Source organism: Pelophylax lessonae, assembly GCF_965119305.1.
Source record: "Pelophylax lessonae genome assembly, chromosome: 5".
In the NCBI taxonomy this organism is placed as follows: domain Eukaryota; kingdom Metazoa; phylum Chordata; class Amphibia; order Anura; family Ranidae; genus Pelophylax; species Pelophylax lessonae.
In genome coordinates, this window is record NC_138772.1 from 98,525,000 (window position 1) to 98,544,283 (window position 19,284).

At 41.7% G+C, this 19,284-nt stretch overlaps 1 protein-coding gene across 5 annotated transcripts in view; it reads left to right on the forward strand.

Annotated features, from left to right (window-relative positions):
• The window catches only part of DIP2C (disco interacting protein 2 homolog C), a 762,684-nt gene that overhangs the window by 274,022 nt on the left and 469,378 nt on the right, over nt 1-19,284 (forward strand). The window lies entirely within an intron of this gene.

The window sequence follows — 19,284 nt, forward strand, 5'->3', positions numbered from 1 at the left end:
CAGTTATGTAATTTACCATTGTTATCCAGCGTTTCTGGGTGTATCAGATATCTGGTCCCTGTTGCACACCGTAGTTCCTCCCATCAAATATGTTATTTACTACTGGCATCCAGCATTTCTGTTTGTGTCAGGTACCTGATCTCCCCTGTAGCAGTCACACACACAATGCGTCCTACGCTTAGGAAAATGGCCCCTCCGGATGGATATGCTTATGCTTCATTGCCCTTAGAAATGGGTAACCATGGTCTTGCTGCCCTCAAAGACTTAGGCCCCTTTCACACTAGGGCGACTTGTCCCGCGATTTTGGACCGCAAAATCGCATGACAAGTCGTTTTCCATTATTTTCAATGAGCCCCATTCATATCCGTGCGTTTTGAAGTCGCACTGACTTCAAAGTAGTTCCTGCACTACTTTGGCACGATTTTAATGCGTTTTGAGGTATATAGCCCTGAGCCATTGCTCAAAATCGCGTCAAATTAGCGGTAAAATCGCGTCGCATAAGTGTGAAAGGGGCCTTAGGGAGGTCTAACACTGCAACTATACAAAACACACAGAGGTCACACCGACCTACTGCATTATCCCGAGCCAAATAATTTATTGAATAAAAACACGGTAAGTATGGTACTCACAAAGGCAACTGAAAATTGCGCATCACAGATCTCTGTAAATTCCATCCAATGTATCAACATGTATGGGTATAACAGGCACTGAAGACCCCGTGGGCTGACGCGTTTCGAGGAATTCCACCTGGCTCTGAAGAAGAGGAATTCCTTGAAACGTGTCAGTGACTGTTATACCCATACATGTTGATACATTGGATGGAATTTACAGAGATCTGTGGTGTGCAATTTTCTGTTGCTTTTGTGAGTACAATACTCAACCGTGTTTTTATTCAATAAATTATTTGTCTCGGGATAATGCACTAGGTTGGTGTGCCCTCTGCGTGTTTTGTATACCTTCTCTCCCCTGTTTTCTGTGGTTCTTTCCATCAACCATTACGTCATTTATTGCTGGTATCCAACTATTCCAAGTGTATTGAGTACCTGGTCCCCTTCCACGCACTGTGGTTCCTTATGGCATCACCTATGTCAGTATAGGACACAGTAGTAATGTAGAGGTCAGTGGGAGAAACCACAACATGCTGCGGGGTTCTAGTTATCGAACGCACCTAGAAGTGTTGGATACAAAGGTAATTGACATCATTGCAGGTGGGAGGAACTATATTGCTCAACAGGGGAATGGCTTTATGACACCCTGGGATGTGTCCAGTGGCCGGAGATCTGTTGCAGATTAAACACACTGCCCTCCAGAAAGTAGTAATCATCTTCTACTTTTACAGGGTGATTAGAGTATTATGTTGTAAAGTTAGGGGCAGGGTCGCTTTAACTAGGAGCTGAATGTACCCAAGTCTAAAGCTGACCACACATATTACAGCTGTTTTATGGGTGAATCGGTGAAAGAATGAGGTCCCAATATGGCTGCCTCCTCTGTTTATGGGTGACAAGTTCACTTCCAGGCGTGCTTCTTTCCCTACTTCATTGAAATGCAGGAAATCATGTAAGAGATTTGTCCTTGGATAAACCCTTCCCAGTTATATTGTTTATACAAACTGTGTTTCTTAGGAGATCTCCTCCCCTGAGACAACGCTGTCCAGACTGATTTTACTGGTTTCTAAATATAGACAATTCAGAGGTTCTCCGGAATGGTGATTCCAATATTTTCTGTGTTTATTGATGGAGATTTACTATACTGATCATATATAGAGGGCTCTTACCATATGTATGCCCTTACATTTAAAGGGTAACTCCACTGTCATGGGAAAAAAAAGCAAACAAACAAAAAATATATATATATATAAATATATAGCATATACAATTGAAACACAAGTCATATCGTAATAGAATATTAATAAAAATTCCTTTCCTTTTCAATCTGCAGCCGCTGTCATTTTCTGAAAATGCAATGCAATATGTCTACCTGGAGGTGTTCTGTACACAGAATGGCTCCCAGAAACATCATTTCCTGCTTATGGTATTGGCTCACTGGTTTTCCCAGAAGTCTGCCTAAGATACAAGTCAGATTTTTGGCATCCCTGCAACAAAAATGTATTTTTTAGTAAGATATTCCCAATAGGAAATCATGGCTAAGGGAATGCAGACCCCACAATTTCCCTCATTGGAGCCCTGCAGGTGAAGAAGCTGGTTGATAAATATGAAACCACTCCCATTAGACTTACTTAGCACATGGGCACAGAGAAACATACAGGTATTGCTTCAGAAAAAGTGCTGGCTCACATATGTGCGGCTGCGGAGATCGCATGTAATTTGGAGCGCACTGCTCCTTCATTACATGCAATCTCCTGTGCGGTGCGAATTTCAGCTATACACTTTGTATGGCTGAATTCGCACTGCATCCGCACCAAAGAGGCACAGGAGGCATTTTTTTGAGCCGCATCAAAATCGGATCGCACAGTGGTTCACACTTGTGCGATCCGATTCTGTGAGTACTTGCAGATCGCATTGCGATATGCAATCAAACTGGGGGTGTCGTTAACTTTTAATTGACACCCCCTGCGTATTTCATATGGCAGTGTGAACTGCGAGATGTGCGGATGTGATGCGGGAACACGCTGCATATTCGCAGCGTTCCCGCATCGCACAAGTGTGAACTGAGCCTGAGAAATGGTATAAATCTGTTATAATCCTTCCAATGTACAGAGATCATCCAGGGGAGAATGTTTTTTGGAATGGAGTTACTCTTTAATGTATTCTTTGAGAGTATTGCTGGATTTCATGTTAGGACTATGCCACTGTTGATTTTGAAGTTTACTACATGTGTAAAAGGGAATCTATTATTATAATGGAAGGTTGGATCATCTTTAATGGCAATTCTCAAATATTCTGGTGGTTCAAAGTTAAACAGCCAAACTGTAACCAGATAAAAATAGCCAATTTAGAGATAAAATAACAGAGCCAGATTTTGCTGCAATATTCACCTTAAAACCAGAGATTCCCCTGCAGTATTTTTTTTTTTTTTTTTTTATAGCGCTAAATGTCCTCAGAGGACGTGGTTTCAATGATGCTGGCCACTAGACTGAGTCCAAGTTGCCACATCCAAGATTTCGGCCAGCCCTTAGATGGGGCCAGTGATGTATCCTCACAATCAGTGTATGGACTGATTGAGATCAGTTGGTCTGCAAATCGGAGGGAGACCCTCTTGTTAAAGAGGGGGGGGGGGGCTCTGATCTGATTTGGGGCATTGATATGAAATTATTTCTTGGAGCATGTTTCTGAATTGATTTAAAATGTATTCATTTATTTATCCAATTGCCAACTGCCAAACTGTAAATATATGTCATTTGTTTGGGGTTAAATACCTGGTATATGGCTGCAACTAAATGCCATAACCCCTGGTCTTTTTTATCTTCATGTTGTCAGCTTTCCCATAAAAGTGATCCAAGCGGCAGATTTGCCACAGGATCACTTTTATAAGTGTCAGGAAAGTCATTCCCTTCTCAGCATCCCGGGCTTACCTTAAAGATCAGAGAGCCCGGGAACCATTCGGCGTCGGCTGTATTTTCTCATAGGGATGGACGATGGGAAGATGGCCCCTGCTCATCTCTATGCCCTTGGAGGACCTGAGCGATGTCAGCGTCCCTTCCGGTTCTTGAGCCATGTAAACATGTTTTGCTTTTCTTAAAACAAAAGATAAAAATATATATATTTTTGGTCTTTTTCTTTTAACGGTAGGGGAGAGATTTAGGGTGGTTTTTTTTTAAAGGGACAGTGTGCGACCCTAAGGATCCTTTCACACGAATGATCCGATCAGATCCGCTTCAGTTTTTTTTAGGCGGATCTGATCAGATCCTCCCTGCATCCCTATGGGGCAGTGGATGTCAGCGGAGGCATGCCTGCTGACACCCGCTGCCATCCGCATCCGATCCTGTCCGTGAAATCCATCCAGGGGATGGGATCGGATCAGAGCAGACAGGCGGTCCGCTCTCATCCGTTTCCCCATAGAGAGCAGCGGGGCTCTGACACCTCCCCCTCCGTACGCAGAGCGGATTGGGAGATGTCACCTGCCTGCTCAGCGGGGATCAGTGTATTGATCCCCTGCTGAGCAGCACGGAGTCTGCCGACGGAGCGCACCGTGTGAAAGGACCCTACGGGTCTGTGTTGTGGGCATTTGTTTGCTTCCAGTGGGTTTTGCACTCCAGTATATGCCGACGGAAATGGAAAACCTGCTTAAAATAAATAAAATGATGGTCAGAAGGAGGTAAGCTGCAGCTCAAATGCATCAGTCTCAAACAGTTTTTATCTTCACTAGCCCAACGCTAGACACAGGTCCTGTGTGCAGGACAGAAAGCTATAAGCTTGTTCATAGGTAAGAATGGAAACCTATTCCCATTTATCAGCACCTAGGACAGCCCTTCGTAAACCTACAAGAAAACCGACCAATTCACAACACGTGCAGTCCAGTGCGTTTTTTTTCTGCATTAAAAACGCATGAAAAGTAGATTTGGTTTCCTATGACATAGCACACACCAGTGCATTCCAGTTCCAGAAAACGCTGTAAAATGCATCACAAATGCACCTAAATGCACCTAAAAGCACCAAAAACACACTGGAACACACTTGTCCTTAATTAAAGTTAATAAAAAAGAGGGGGAAAATGCACTTGACTGCATCAAAAATGCACTTAAAATGCATCAAAAACGCACTAAACACATCAAAAACACGCATGCAGGAAAAAATCTGGAACACATCCGGACTGCGTCTCTATGGTGTGAAGTGGCCCTAATGTGTGTTATCTCACACCATTCAGCGTGACCTTAATGAAGGTAGGGAAATGATTAGGCGAGATTCGTTGTGTGTGAGAAGCTGCGGCTATTTTTAGTTTGATCTACAATAAAGCAGGAGAGTCTTTCAAGGTTCAGTGAGCTGGGGATTGCAGCAGTGTCAAGTAATTACAGGTATCATGATACCTGCAGGCAGCAATGCTGGCACAAAACAAAGGCACACAATTTATTTTTAAGAGGCAGAAGAGGCTGACTCATATTCAGGCACACAGAACTAGGAGGAATAATAGCTCTGTTAACGAAATGCTTCCCACTTGATTGCTTTAAAAATAAAATATAATGAGCTGGCTTATTTGAAGTATTTGCCTTCTTCCGTCTCCAGTCTCTTGGGATTTTGAAATCCTTTCGGGATGATATTTCGACCAGCTATGAACTGTATTGGAAGTAAAGCCTACACTGAAGCTAGATTAATTCCCCCATCTTATCCGAATACCTAATATAGTAAGCTGTCAAATATTTGCCTGCAATTTCAGCTGCTTTGTTACCCCCAGACCACACACACCTACAAATCTACATGGCGGGGGTTCTGGTCCATACACAGTGCCGCAGCTGCAATGCTTTAGGGTCCTTTCACACGGGCGGACCGTATGTCTGTTTTTCATCCCATTTTTTTGCGGATAAAAACGGACATAATGCATGTCAAAGGGATTACGGATGTCAGCGGATGACAATCCGCTGACATCCGATTTGCGTCCTTTCCTATCAGTTCTGTTTTTTGGAACGGAGGAGAACCCTATTTCTGTTTAAAAAAAACGGAACGGACACAAAAACGGATCCGCAATCCCATCGACACATTATCTCCGTTTATCATCCGCAAACAGATAGGATGATAAACGGACATACGGACCGGATGACACAAGTGTTATCCATGTCCGTAAAAGAAAAAGTGCTGGAGCGGATCAAAAAACGGTCGGCCCCGTGTGAAAGGACCCATATGCCTCTTTCACACGGCCACTCCGGTTTTTTGCTCCGCTGCGGGACTTTTTTTTTTTTTTTTTCACGGAGCGGATGACACTCGTGTCATCCGCTCTGTATGTCCGCATATCATCCCATCCGTTTGCGGATGATATACGGACATAATGTATGTCTATGGGCATTGCGGATGTCAGGGGATGACACCGCTGACATCAGATTTTGCTTCCTTTCCGTTTTTTGAACGGAGGAAAAATTAGGGTTCTGTTCCGTTCCAAAAAACGGAACAGAACTGAAAGGACGCATGACATCCGCAATCCCATAGACATTCATTATGTCCGTAAATCATCCGCAAAAAAATAGGATGATTTGCGGACATACGGAGCGCCCGTGTGAAAGGGCCCTTACCTTGTTTTCAGCAAATTTAACTCTGCATACCACGTTTGGCAGGTTGCTTAGTTAGTCTGGTTGAAAAAAGACACTAAAATATATATATATTGTGTTTTTAAAGCGGGCCACACACTGTACAATCAGACTCTGTAATCTCTGTACAGTTTTCTTAAAATTTTCCAAAACTATGTTATACAAGGACATCCCTAAACAATCCATTCAATTTCTTTTCAATAAGATCGGCGCTTGCACTACATTCTTGATGGTGGCTCTAAAGGCGATTGTGTGAAAAGATTGCATAGTGTATGGAAGAGTGTGTATGTTTGTTGGCTACATGAGCTGGACTCGAAAAGCACCTAGTTATAGTTCAGAAGTACATGTGATCAGGACCAAAATATGGAAAAATACATTAGATAAATAATCAAAAATATGTTAAATGTTTGTGGTTTAAAATATTTTTTTCTGTGTTAGTTTTACTTTTTTTAAATAAAGCCAATATTGGAATGGTTTGATATTAGTGAGCAGTGGAGGCTGGTGCTCCATCAGTCGGGGGGGGGGGTGGCAGACGGACCTGCCCCCCCCCCCCCATATCAGTCCAGCCTGCACCACCACATCTGTTCCCCCGCCAGCCCACCTGCCTGCACACCAGTTTACTTGCCTTGTTCCTCCCGAATGACAGGTGGCGTCGGCGGCTTCCCCCTCAAGCTCCTTCTTGTCCCTTTTTGGCGGCCGTCTCCTCCCCCCTTCTTGGCCAATAGCATGCCTTCTCCTTTTCGGCCAATCAAGAAACAGGTCTCAGGACCCACTGATTGTCTGGAAGGAGAATCAGTGTGGCAATAGGGAATATTCATTCACTATTGTAATACAACTGGATGGGCTCAGGGCGCAGTGCTCTGCACCCCGAGCCCGCCCTTTTTTAAGCTTATTAGAGCCTCTGTCTCTAATCAGGTGCTTGGAAAAAAAAAAAACCCCATTGGAATCCATGCATCCAGCGCCCTGCATGTAGATTAGGGGGCCTGACGCATGGATGGGGGTGGGGGGGGGGCGGCACCCCTGCGCCCCTGGGCCCCCAATGGATGGGCCGCCACTGTTAGTGAGTATATTCTATTAATCCCATTTGGAAAGAACTGGTTTTTGCGCTGTTGTATTTGCTTTTGAGCAGCACCCTGATAGCCCCAAAGTACAACTAAAGGTAAAACTTTTTTTTTTTTTTTTTCTAGTTTTGGGCAGAGGGATTAGAACACCTGTCAGTTTTTATTGCTGTCTGTGACCTCATTAGGGAGATTTACCCTCTCTATTAATCCTGTTTACCATTATCAGTGAAAGTAAAAGAAAATCCCACATTTTGGGCTGTCCACAGAAAAGTAATAGAGTAGAAATCTTCCAATGAAGACACTAGTTCTTTTGGGTAACCTAAAAAATTCCCTTAATTTGCAGATTTCCTCTCACTTCCTGTTTGGCTATGGGACGGGAAGTGAAGGGAAATCTCCACAATTGAACACAGAAGGTGAAAAAAATCTGACAGGTTATATTACAACCCTCCCTTACTCTATCTAAAATGAAAAGAAAAATGATGTCTATAGTTCTACTTTAATATTTCTCCATGATGATGTAATGACACAGGCTACTGAGGTTGACTCCGAATAAACAAAGCTTTAGCATAAGGATAAATATCTTTATGTAGCACTGCCCCCTTGAGGACTGCTGGATTGTTCACTTTGAGATCCCCCCCTGGGGTTACCAATAGCAACTGCAGAATGCACAATTTAACTCTTTACTCTCTGTCTCAGTCAATGAACAGTCTAGGGGATGTAGTTTTTTGTGGTTTTATTTAAATTAGGGATGGGAGAAAGGAATGGTGGGATACTCCAACTTGAACTAATCACAATGGATGAGGACTCTTGTCTGAAGATTCAGCCAGGCTGCAGATCCACCTTGCCACTAGATGAATCAGGATTACGTTTCTGTAAGATCACTAGTAAGGAAGACTATCTTCGGGATACCTGCCTAGTATGCCCTTTCACTCCACAGATTGACACCTGTCCTCTGACTATCCTACATCGGGGTGGCCCCCTCTCAGGTAAGGCCCTTAGACACAATCCCCTTTACTCACGATACTGTTTTTCGAGGGTCTCCAGTGTCTCAACCCCTTCCAGTCAGCTCTTCTGGACCTCTGGGTTCAGCTCCTTTCCTACTTGTCCCCAGGCCGACTGCCTGTGACCACGTGCCACCAATGCAGAGGAGGAGACAGCTGTCATCCTCCCTCCGGGACTCTGCTCACCAGTCAAAGACCCCACAGCACACATGCTCCTGGCTTTTATACCACACCCCACAATGCACTGAGACCACTAGTCTGTGCCAATCACTGAAGCTGTACCAAAACCTGTGTACCCATTGCTCAGGTTTCCTCCACTGTCCAATGTGCCTCCCCATTGGACCAGCGTGGAACACTCCCCACACCAGGTTAAATTACACACTGAGCACCATGAACAGACCTAACTCACAGATCCTACTCTCTGTTAAGCAGAAAGCAATATATAATTTGCTGTAATTTGCAAATCTCATTGGACTCCGATGAAAATAACGGTCACCTTTTCCCGGTGTGTTAGCTTTGTAAATCAAGCCTATAGCATAAAAAAGAACATCTGGGTGGCACTTGGGAGCATATCTATATCTATATATATATATATAATAAACAGGCAAAAAATTTGGGGGAGCATACCCATGTATTTCTAAAGCTGCTGCAGCTATGAACCAAAAGACATGTATATTTAAAAAAGAATAGCGCGCAAATGCAAAAGAAATTACTACCAAATCTGAAGACAATCCATAAATAAAAATGGGGATTTGGTCCCACCATATGGCCATATCGTGCTCAAGCCCACTACTGCGTCAAAGTACCCCATTATCAGTGGGTCCTACACTATCCATGAAAAAGAGATGAATCCAGCCTTTCTAACCTTTGGTAGTAATTTCTTTTGCATTTGCGCGCTATTCTTTTTTAAATATATATATATTTATATATAGAGCAGTTACTGAGATATATGCCAAACATTCACAATTATTTACATGTCCTTTACAACAAACGCACCAGGAATTTACCTGCAACCTGCTGTTGATGAATGTCACATTCACTGCTTTATAAAGATACCCCCTGGGGTGCTCAATCTAAAGCCTTTTTTAAAAAATCAGCCAATCATATCAAATATCATCCAGTTCAAATGTTAGAAGTAGCAGCACCACAAGATGATTCAGATGAGTACTTTCAGCTACATTATTAAATCGAGGTACTGCATAATATTGAGATCAATCGTTCAATCGTGCATGTGCTAATCTCTGGTCTGGCAGCTTTTATGAAAACTAATATTGCACATAGAAAACGATTGGTTGAATCGTTTGACTGAACAATTAACCACTTAAGCTCCAGGAAGGTTTTACCCCCTTCATGACCAGGTCATTTTTTTGTTGCTATAAGGCACTGTGCTATTTTAACTGGCAATTGTGCGGTCATGCAACACTGTACCCAAATGACATTAATATCATTATTTTTTTCACACAAATAGAGCTTTCTTCTGGTGGTATTTGATCACTGCTGGGTTTTTTATTCTTATTATATAAATGAAAAAAGACTAAAAATCTTGAATTAAAAAAAGCAATATTTTTTACTTTCTGCTATAAAACCTATTCAATAAGAAAATCTTCATAAATTTAGGCCAAAACGTATTCTGCTTTATGTCTTTGGTAAGAAATATCCCAATAAATGTATGTTAATTGGTTTACATGAACGTTGGAGCATCTACATACGATGGTATATGCACTGGAATTTTCATTAATGTATTAATTTTATACTTGTTATGGTGGCGATCAGCGACCTATAGTGGGGCTTTGATAGTGCAGCAGGCAATCTGATACTAACTGACACTTTGTGGGGACTAACTGCCAATTGGCACCTCCAGTGACACTATTACAGTGATCAGTGGTAATAATACATTGTCACTGTGCAAATTACACTGGCTGGGAAGAGGTTAACATCTATGGGCAATCAGGGGTTTATTTGTGTGCTTAACAATGTGTCATGTATGCTGCTTTTTACTACAGATTTATTCCCTCTGTACAGAGCCCTGTGTTTGTTAACACAGGGCTCTGCGCTGTGATTGGACACAGCTGATCAGCACGTCCTGGCCATGAATCATTGGCCAGGATCTGCTGACAAACTCCCGCTGTGTCAAATCACAGGGCAGTAGGCGGGCAGGGCACCTAGAAACGGGCTATTATCCCCCATTCACACCTAAGCATTTTATAGCTTGAAGCTCCAAAGGTCTAAGGCAGTAATGGCGAACCTTGGCACCCCCAGATGTTTTGGAACTACATTTCCCCTGATGCTCAGCTACACCGCAGAGTGCATGAGCATCATGGGAAATGTAGTTCCAAAACATCTGGGGTACCAAGGTTTGCCATCACTGGTCTAAGGTCTAAAAAAAAAAAAAAAAAAACTCAACAAACCAAATTTCATGCTTTGAAATATTCTCTCTTCACACTTGAACATTTAGGTGCCTGTAGATTAGCACCTGGAGCTCCAAAACAAAAACTGCTTTTGGAAGACTTGACTTCAATGAGAGCAAGCAAAAATGTGTTTAGTGCATTTTAAAGCGGTAGTAAATCGCAAAAAAAAAAAAAATATATATCTTCTCCCTGCAAGGTAAAGGCATAGTGATGTCTAAAGTATGCTCTCCAGCAGTGACCTGTCACCGCTGAAGGTGCTTCCACCCGGTCTTCCTTCTTGGTTCATGAGCTGCAACCATCTGATTGGCCGAGCAGCAATGTTGTCACTCCCACCCATGTGTGCGGGAGTCACGGCAGCGGCATGACTCTCCCAATGGATAGCACCTCATTCATTAGGAGTGCAGTGTGCATGAGCCCTTGACTTCGCCAGCTCTGCTTAGGTAATTATCTCTTAAACTGAAGGTACACGTTTAGAAGATGTTTACTGTACCTATAGGTAAACTGCCTTAGGCTTACCTGTAGGTATAAATACAAAAAATGCATTTACTACCACTTTTAGGCATTCCAGTAATAAGTCTATGGAGCAAAAAACATGCAATCCTGCCCCAGATAAGCCCTTCGAATGCACTTCACTCCTAAAAATACACAAAAAGCACAAAAAAATCCTCAAAATTGCTTGCATATACTACAATTAAGTGTCAAAGTGGGCTAACCACTGCCTATCTTCTTTGGAGTGTGTTTGGCAATTTGTGCGCATTCAGCCAAAAGCGCATTTATGAGGTCAGGAACTGCTGTTGGAGGAGAAGGCTTGTCTTGCAAGTGGCACGTCACACTTAAACGCAAAAATTTTGAGGGGTCTTCATATACTTTGACCATATGGTATACGTGTGATTGCCAGGTGTCCTCACACTTTTGGCCATATAGTCTATGAAAATGTGAATGGCAAGTTTTCATTAAAAATGGACTTTTTTGGGACTAGAGTGTTCTATATCCCGCAGTTCAGGCACGGATTTTGCCGAGCACAATTTGCTGTAGTGTGATTTCACACAGAGTGTAAAAGTGAGAAGGTGCAGTCACAAGTAGAAGGGAAGTCCCAATATAAGACTGGGAACCTGCCTGTGATTTCTACGTCTCTTCTGCTGGCAATGCTCCCATTTCTTTTCCATCCAATGAAAATATTGACACATTTCAGTTTCTCTTTTGCAGAACAGAACACATTGTTGTCAAGAGACAAAACAGGGATATGTTTTGTTTGGATTTGCTCATTGGTGACAATGATGGTTTATATTGTGTTCTGCATTTCCCTGATATCATTGTAGTTGTCTGCGTATTACATCTGATGTTCACGGAGTTTGGAACTTGGCAAAACCTCTATAGAACAAAAATAGAAAAAAAAAATTAGGCCTATTTTATCTAGTCTTTTTGTCTGTCTTTTCCTCCCTGTATTTTTTTTTCTCTACCTTTTCTTTGTTGGTAAAAGCGGTCTGTACAGATTAAAAAAAAAAACATATTTCTTTACAGGTTTTTGTTTTAAGTGTACCTGTCACATAGTAGGAATATATTTTATATATATATATATATATATATATATATATATATATATATTAGAGCTGCACGATTCTGGCCTAAATGAGAATCACGATTTTTTAGCTTGGAATAAAGATCACGATTCTCTCACGATTCTCTGTGTAACAAAAAAAAAATTGGGATAACTTTACTGTTACGTTTTTTTTTTTTTTATTCATTAAAGTCTATTAATTGCGTTTGAAAGACTGCTGCGCAAATACAGTGTGACATAAAATATTACAACAATCGCCATTTTATTCTGTAGGGTCTCTGCTAAAAAAATATATAAAATGTTTGGGGGTTCTAAGTACTTTTCTAGCAAAAAAAAATGATTTTAACTTGCAAGCAACAATTGTCAGAAAAAGGTCTAGTCTTTAAGAGGTTAAACTTCCTTTCTCCATGGCAGAGGGAAGGGAAAGATACAATGTAATCATTTTGTTTATAGTTACTGGGAGGCTTTTTTTTTTTTTTCCACAGCTGTTCTCTCTGCTATGCAGCTATGCAAAGAATCGAGCAAATGTCAGGTTTAGATCGTCAGGGGGGGTGAATCGAGACCGCGATTTTCATACGATTAATCGTGCAGCTCTAATATATATATATATAAAATGCCAAGAAATCAGGATAGACAAAGTTCTTCCACTAATAAATGTTGTATATTGTTGCCAACTGTCCCTGGTTACCAAGGATAGTCCACAATTGTTGGGGACTTGAATATTGTCTACTATCAACTTTCTGTCTTTAAACATATTCGGGACAAAACAACAGGGTAACTTGGAGTGCTATAAAACCCCCAACATTTTGAAAACAATTATAGCAGCTTACCTGAGCATTTACCTTGTGTGCAGCTGCTGCTGCTGCTTTAAAAGATTGTCTTTTTTCATTGAGCAGGTCTAAAATTCCCCATTTCCTTTTCTGGGGATAGGATCTGTTACCCTTATGTGTGTGCTCTCAGGAGAGAGGCCAAAAGCTAGAGCTAGGATGCTGCCTTTGTTAATATGCACATGCAGGACTTAACAGGGCAAGCCACCATGGTGGTGCTTGGAATCCTGGGACATGTTAACGATTGGGATCAGGGAACGTTCTATGTTATCATTACACATTCCCTGACCGGAAGTTCATGGAAGTGGTGCAGAACAAGGCTGCGCTAGTAAGCATATCATTGTCAGACATTGTCCAAGAGTCTTCCTCATGTAAGCTCAACCAAGTAGGCTTGAAGCTTAGACCAGATTGTCGTTCCTCTCTCTTAGCAGCAAAATAAAGTGAAGAGGAAAGAAAGGGGCATCTGTAGACAGGGGAAGTTGAGTGGATCTTTTTTGTTGTTCATAGGCAAAGCACAGGGTCATTTAAAGCCTTCTTAAGCTTCCGTGCCACCTAAGAACTACCTCCCATAGTTATTGTGTCTCCATTCATCCTGTTTGATGTTACCATAGCAATTCTAGGAGGTTGTTATAAGAGCTTTGTATGGCAAGCACAACTTTGGAGTGAGTATTGTTTTGTTAGCTACTCTAAGCATTTATAAAATCCTCTACATCAGCCATTCTCAAACAGGGTTCCTCCACAGTCTGTGAAGGGATCCCTAGGCTGTGGCTAATTGACCTATACCTGAAGATTATTTTTAATGGGTTCTTTGGGGGTAAAAGGGTTGAGGAAGACTGCTCTACATGCTGCCTATGTTTCCAGGACTTGTCTGAAAGATGTCCAGCTATTCTAAAATAAGTATTCTCTTAGGCTGGCCATACATGAGTCGAATTTCAAAAGAATTTTCTTTCAGAAATTTTATCTAAGAATTTTCGCTTGAATTCTCCACCATTAGTGGGCCGCAGGAATGAACGATTTTCATGCGGTCATCGAATTTGAGAGATCGGGCATGTTGGAAATTTTTTGAAAGACAAACGATTTTATAATCAATGATGGGAGAATCGTTCGAGAAATATAATTGAAAAAGAAATCAAAAGAAAATTCCAGGAAAGAAAAGAAGATTCCCAGCCATGAAAATTATTTTCGGTAGCAATATGAGTTGAAATTGAAGGCTTGGTTGGTAGAACTGTAGGTAAATTCTAGTAAAAGCCTAGGGTGTGAAGGAAGGGGGAAAGTGATTTCATTTTGGAAGCCCCCTTAAATTTTGATAGCATATATATCTGTCATGGTGTTTCAGAAGCTTTGGTAAAACAGCTGCTGTGAAGATGTCTGTTGTCACATAATGCTGTACATCCTCACCTTGAACAGAAGTGGTTCAGAAACAATAAGCTGAACTCACACAACCTCTGGTATGTGATCATGTTCCTGCCATAGATTCTTTTCTGAACTGTCATATCTGACAAATAAAGCTGACCCTCGCTTTGTTCCAAGCTTGGCCACCTTAAGGTTGGTGCAGGATCACCAGTTCCAGACAGTGAGTACAAATTCTGTGTGTTACAGGCTTGACAGGAAAGTGAAAATGTGTATGAGCATTAAGAATGCTGAACCTTCTTTTATTCTGTTTACTGTTATTACAGTTCAGTGGTAAATCTAACTCTTTCAATTCAGATGATACAAGTAAGTATGAAGTATCACATAAAAGTGCTTCGTTATGATGACCAAGTAGCCCCTACACTTTCTTCACATAAAAATACCAGGCTACCTTTCTTGATATGCCAAATATTGCAGTGCAATAAAGCCTCATTCCTTTTTTTTTTTTTTTTTTTTTTTATGCACTTTGTAGGTGAACATCTGTCCCACATGCTTTAAAATGGTAACTCAAAATATGCAAATTGACAATTACTGGCACGCATTTGATTTTTGGAGATTTTGGTTCAGAAAACAATTGTGCTTCACAAAGATTTGGGCAGAAATATAGTCTACAACAGTGTTCTACGACCCAAAAACCTGCATCGTGTGCCACTCGGGCTCTCTGGAAGGGGTTCTAGTTCCACCGCTGGGAGTGCTGATATGGGAGGGAGTTTGTCCCAGCTTCTGTAATGGTTCAAAGTGAAGAGGAGGTCTCCCTAATGACCACACATCCAAAACATCCCTGAGATGAGTGTGAATGACAACCTCAGCCTGGACTCCAACCAAGCCATGCCTCCAATATGTTTCGCTTCACCCCTAATGACTAAGCTCCGAGGGTGGGAGTCCAGGCTGAGGTTGTCATTCACACTCATTTCAAGGATTTTATGAATGTGCGGTCACTAGGGAGACCTCCTCTTCACTACAACTGTGTTCTGCTTCTTTGGGTCCCATGTCAACTGACTAATCATTGCACATACTGCACTTAGATCCAGCAGTAAAACTTCACTCAGTCACCATGGGAAGCTTACCCACCTGCTGGAAACCATCAGCATAACCTTAGCTCAGAACTAAAAGATGACATTCTAAGAGATAGAGAAATGAAATGTAACTGTGTTTTATCTCAGCTAAGTTCTTTATTAAGTCCCATCGCACAGAGAACTGCTATCAGTTTTGTTTAATCACCAGGGGTTGAACTGGCCTCCAGCTTCCTATACATCTTGCACCTTCCAACCTTTCTGCCACAGTTACAGAGCTCTTGCTTGGCCCCGTGACACGGTTATTAGGCCTGAAGCCAAGCAAAATCTTTCTGGTTAGTTCAGTAGGGGCATTTATTTCCTTGCTAGGCCCAAAGCTGGTGTTTTACTTCGCTTCTGGCATCCACCGAAAATCAATGTAATGCTGTGTGAGTGGATTTTGACTGTAATGTTATATGTACTTTGTTGTGTATGGATCTGTTGACTATAGCTGACAGATGGCCTTTTGCACTCAAAGCCTGTGTAAAAGTTCCTATTTCCTAAAAACATCATAAAAGAGAAGTTAGTTCCCCTATAAACATATTGGCATTTACACTCTATCAACAGTTTAGAAGACACACATTTTATGCACCACATTTTTGAAAGAGTACCTCAATATTTATTTCTCATTAGCCTAATATAATAAAGTATTTCTTGGTTTCTGGAAGATCAGTCAAATGGCACAATAAATATTGAAATAAAGGTAATTTGCAGTCCAAAATATGGACTACTATCAAAAGTTACAATAGACCAAAATCGCAAAAAAGGATAATTCCTGGCTGGTATAAAAATAAAGAAAATATTCAAAAACAAATTGAAATAATTCAAAATCAATGTAGAAAAAAAACATTACTGAATGTACAAAATATGTTATTGAAAGCCGTACACAAAAACAAAACCCTCAAGAAGACAAGCATTTATAGGTTAAAAGTATTTTAAAACTGAAAGATAGAAATCTCTGCAGTGTTAATTTTGGCATCAAATTTTGGGTTTAATTTTAGTTAAAGTCTGACTAAAATTCCCTTTTAGTTTTAGTCCCATTTTATTCATCTGCAATTGTTTTAGTTTTAGTCAAAGTCTTTAACTAAAATGCCATTTTAGTTTTAATCCCGACTTTAGTCATCGTATTTTAGTCGACTAAAATCTCCAGTACATTTTAGTCGAATAAAATAATTTTAGTAAACGAAAATCGAATGTGTTTTGTTAAATTGTAGTGTATTATTTAAGCATTTATTTAGAATTTCCAAACTCATTATATACTCCTGGAGTAAAAAAAAAATCTAATATCCTGTTATTATTTATGGTATTAATGTTTGAACAAACTCACAGATACAGATTTAGCTGCTCTGGATGGTCTGAGGAGGCCTGTAATGCTGCAGGGTGCTCTAGACAGTGGTCTGAGGAGGCCTGTAATGCTGCAGATTGCTGTATAGTGGTCTCAGGTCTGAGGGATGGCCTGTAATGCACAGTGCTCTGGATGCCACCATGCCAGGTGGTCACTGGTTAGGGAAGGCCTGTAATGCTGCACAGTGCTGGATGGTGGTCTCGGGTCTGAGGGATGGCCTGTAATGCACAGTGCTCTGGATGCCACCATGCCAGGTGGTCACTGGTTAGGGAAGGCCTGTAATGCTGCACAGTGCTGGATGGTGGTCTCAGGTCTGAGGGATGGCCTGTAATGCACAGTGCTCTGGATGCCACTGCCAGTGGTCAGAAGAGGCTTGTAATGCACACACAGTGCTTTGGACGGACGGTGATCTGAGGGGAGGCCTCATCTCAGGCCTGCTCTGGACGTGGGCGGTCATCATGAGTCGGAACTCGGGAGTGGGACTCTTGTTGGGAATCTGGAGGCCTGGCTGTAATGCACAGTGTTGCTCTGGTCTCTGGCCGTCGTACTCCTCACGGTGTGAGACGCGAAGGCCTGTGATGCTGGCTGCACACTGACTCTTGCTTGCTGGGAGCGGAAGCAGGCAGAGCTATGTCGAAGTTAGTTCAGAAAGGGTAAACGTCCCTGCCTCCTATTTTTGTTTAGTTTTCATTTTGTTAACGAAAACGGAATTGATTTTTGTGCTAGTTTTCGTCAGTGGACGAAAACGTGCTGTACTTTTCGTTTAGTTTCCGTCACTGTAAAATTGGTGCTGATGTAAATTTTTCGTTGAGAAAATGAATTCTTTCTTTATTTTAGCCCCCTTTAATTCCCCTAGAAAGAGAGAGTATTGTAAGCCAATCGAGTTCTACAGCCTTGCACAGTAATGTCAGCCTATCTTGGGAAGCTTGCCTATAGGATGGAGAGAGCAGGGTGATTGTATCACCAGTGTGCTGCTGCTCCTTCACTATCCAATCACAGGCTAAGGCAACCTCCTAACCAGGCTGCATTAGAGAAAACTGAGGTCAGGGACCTGGCTTTGCTGTCTGCCAAGGTGGAGTAAACATGCATTTCAACCCTGTATTTATCTGCTTGCCTACACTTCTGCTTTAGGTAAGCCTGGCTCATCTTAAGGCTCCAAGTTCACTGGGCTTAAAGCGGAGTTCCGGCCACAAAATCAACCTAATCGATTTTGGGGCCATCCGCCTGCGATTTGTTACCTGAAAAACAAATGGGTAGTTACGATTTTTTTTTTTTTATTTACTTACCTTATTATTGAAGAAAATATACTCACCTTTCCTTCCTCTTCCTCCCTCTGCAGCCGCGGCCCGCGCCGTCACTTCCTGTCCCGCAATGCGTCCTGGGAGCTCTTACTCATCACTCCCAGGATGCAATGGGCAGTGACGTAGGCGGCCGGCCGCTCCTCTCATCGCTTTATTTGCAAACAGGAAATGACGCGATGATAGGCATCCCTATACTATGCCGATCGCATAGTACTGGGCATGCGCGAGATTTCGCGATGCATTCACCGCCCCCCTCCATCTCGAACCAGGAAGCAGGGCATCCATTTACACACAGTGGCTTTAGGGTAACCTGGACAAAGATGGCGGCGCTCAGGACACATTTTATAAAGTAAGATTTTATAATTGCCAATCGATTACTATACTGTAAAAAACCGGATTAGTTGATGTATGAGGGGGGGGGGTGACAGTTTGGGAAGTATTGATAAAAAAAAAAACGATTCTGTGGCCGGAACTCCGCTTTAAAGAAAATGCAAGTTCCCTTGGCAGAAAAAAACACTCATATAGTGCGTTTTTTTATACAAAGTTTAGACGAGTTTAGGAGAGTTTTGAGTTTTTTCTGCCAGAATGCTCCAATCAGAAAGCAAACCAAGGTTTTTTTTTTTTTTTTTTTTCCTGCCTCTAAACGCTGAGCTCAAAATATGTCTGCAATTGTCCAAATGTGTATGGACACATAGGATAACATTGAGCTGCTTCTTCAGGAAGAACACAAAACTCCTGTAGAAGCAGCAATTTTGAAGCCAGTGTGCATGGAGCCTAAAGAGAACCAGTAGAGCATTTCTAATGATGACAGATTTGTTGTTTAAAAGATGAATACACTTTTCATGCAAGTCTCTGATTGCCACATGTGCCAGTGGCAACAACTTTGTAAATAGAACCATATACCAAGTGATTTAACATTTCTTTGACTTTCTAAGACAAGCTCTGTGTTTACCTTCCGGAGATCCCTGCCTACTTAAAGAGGTTGTAAACTCATTAAAACATTTTTTTTTTCCAACCTAAAAGAGAAACACATAATGAACTAGTATGCATTGCATACTAGCTCATTATGAAATACTTACCTTACAACGAGCCCCCGTCGTTCCGCCCGCTTACCTGTATGACTTTCTT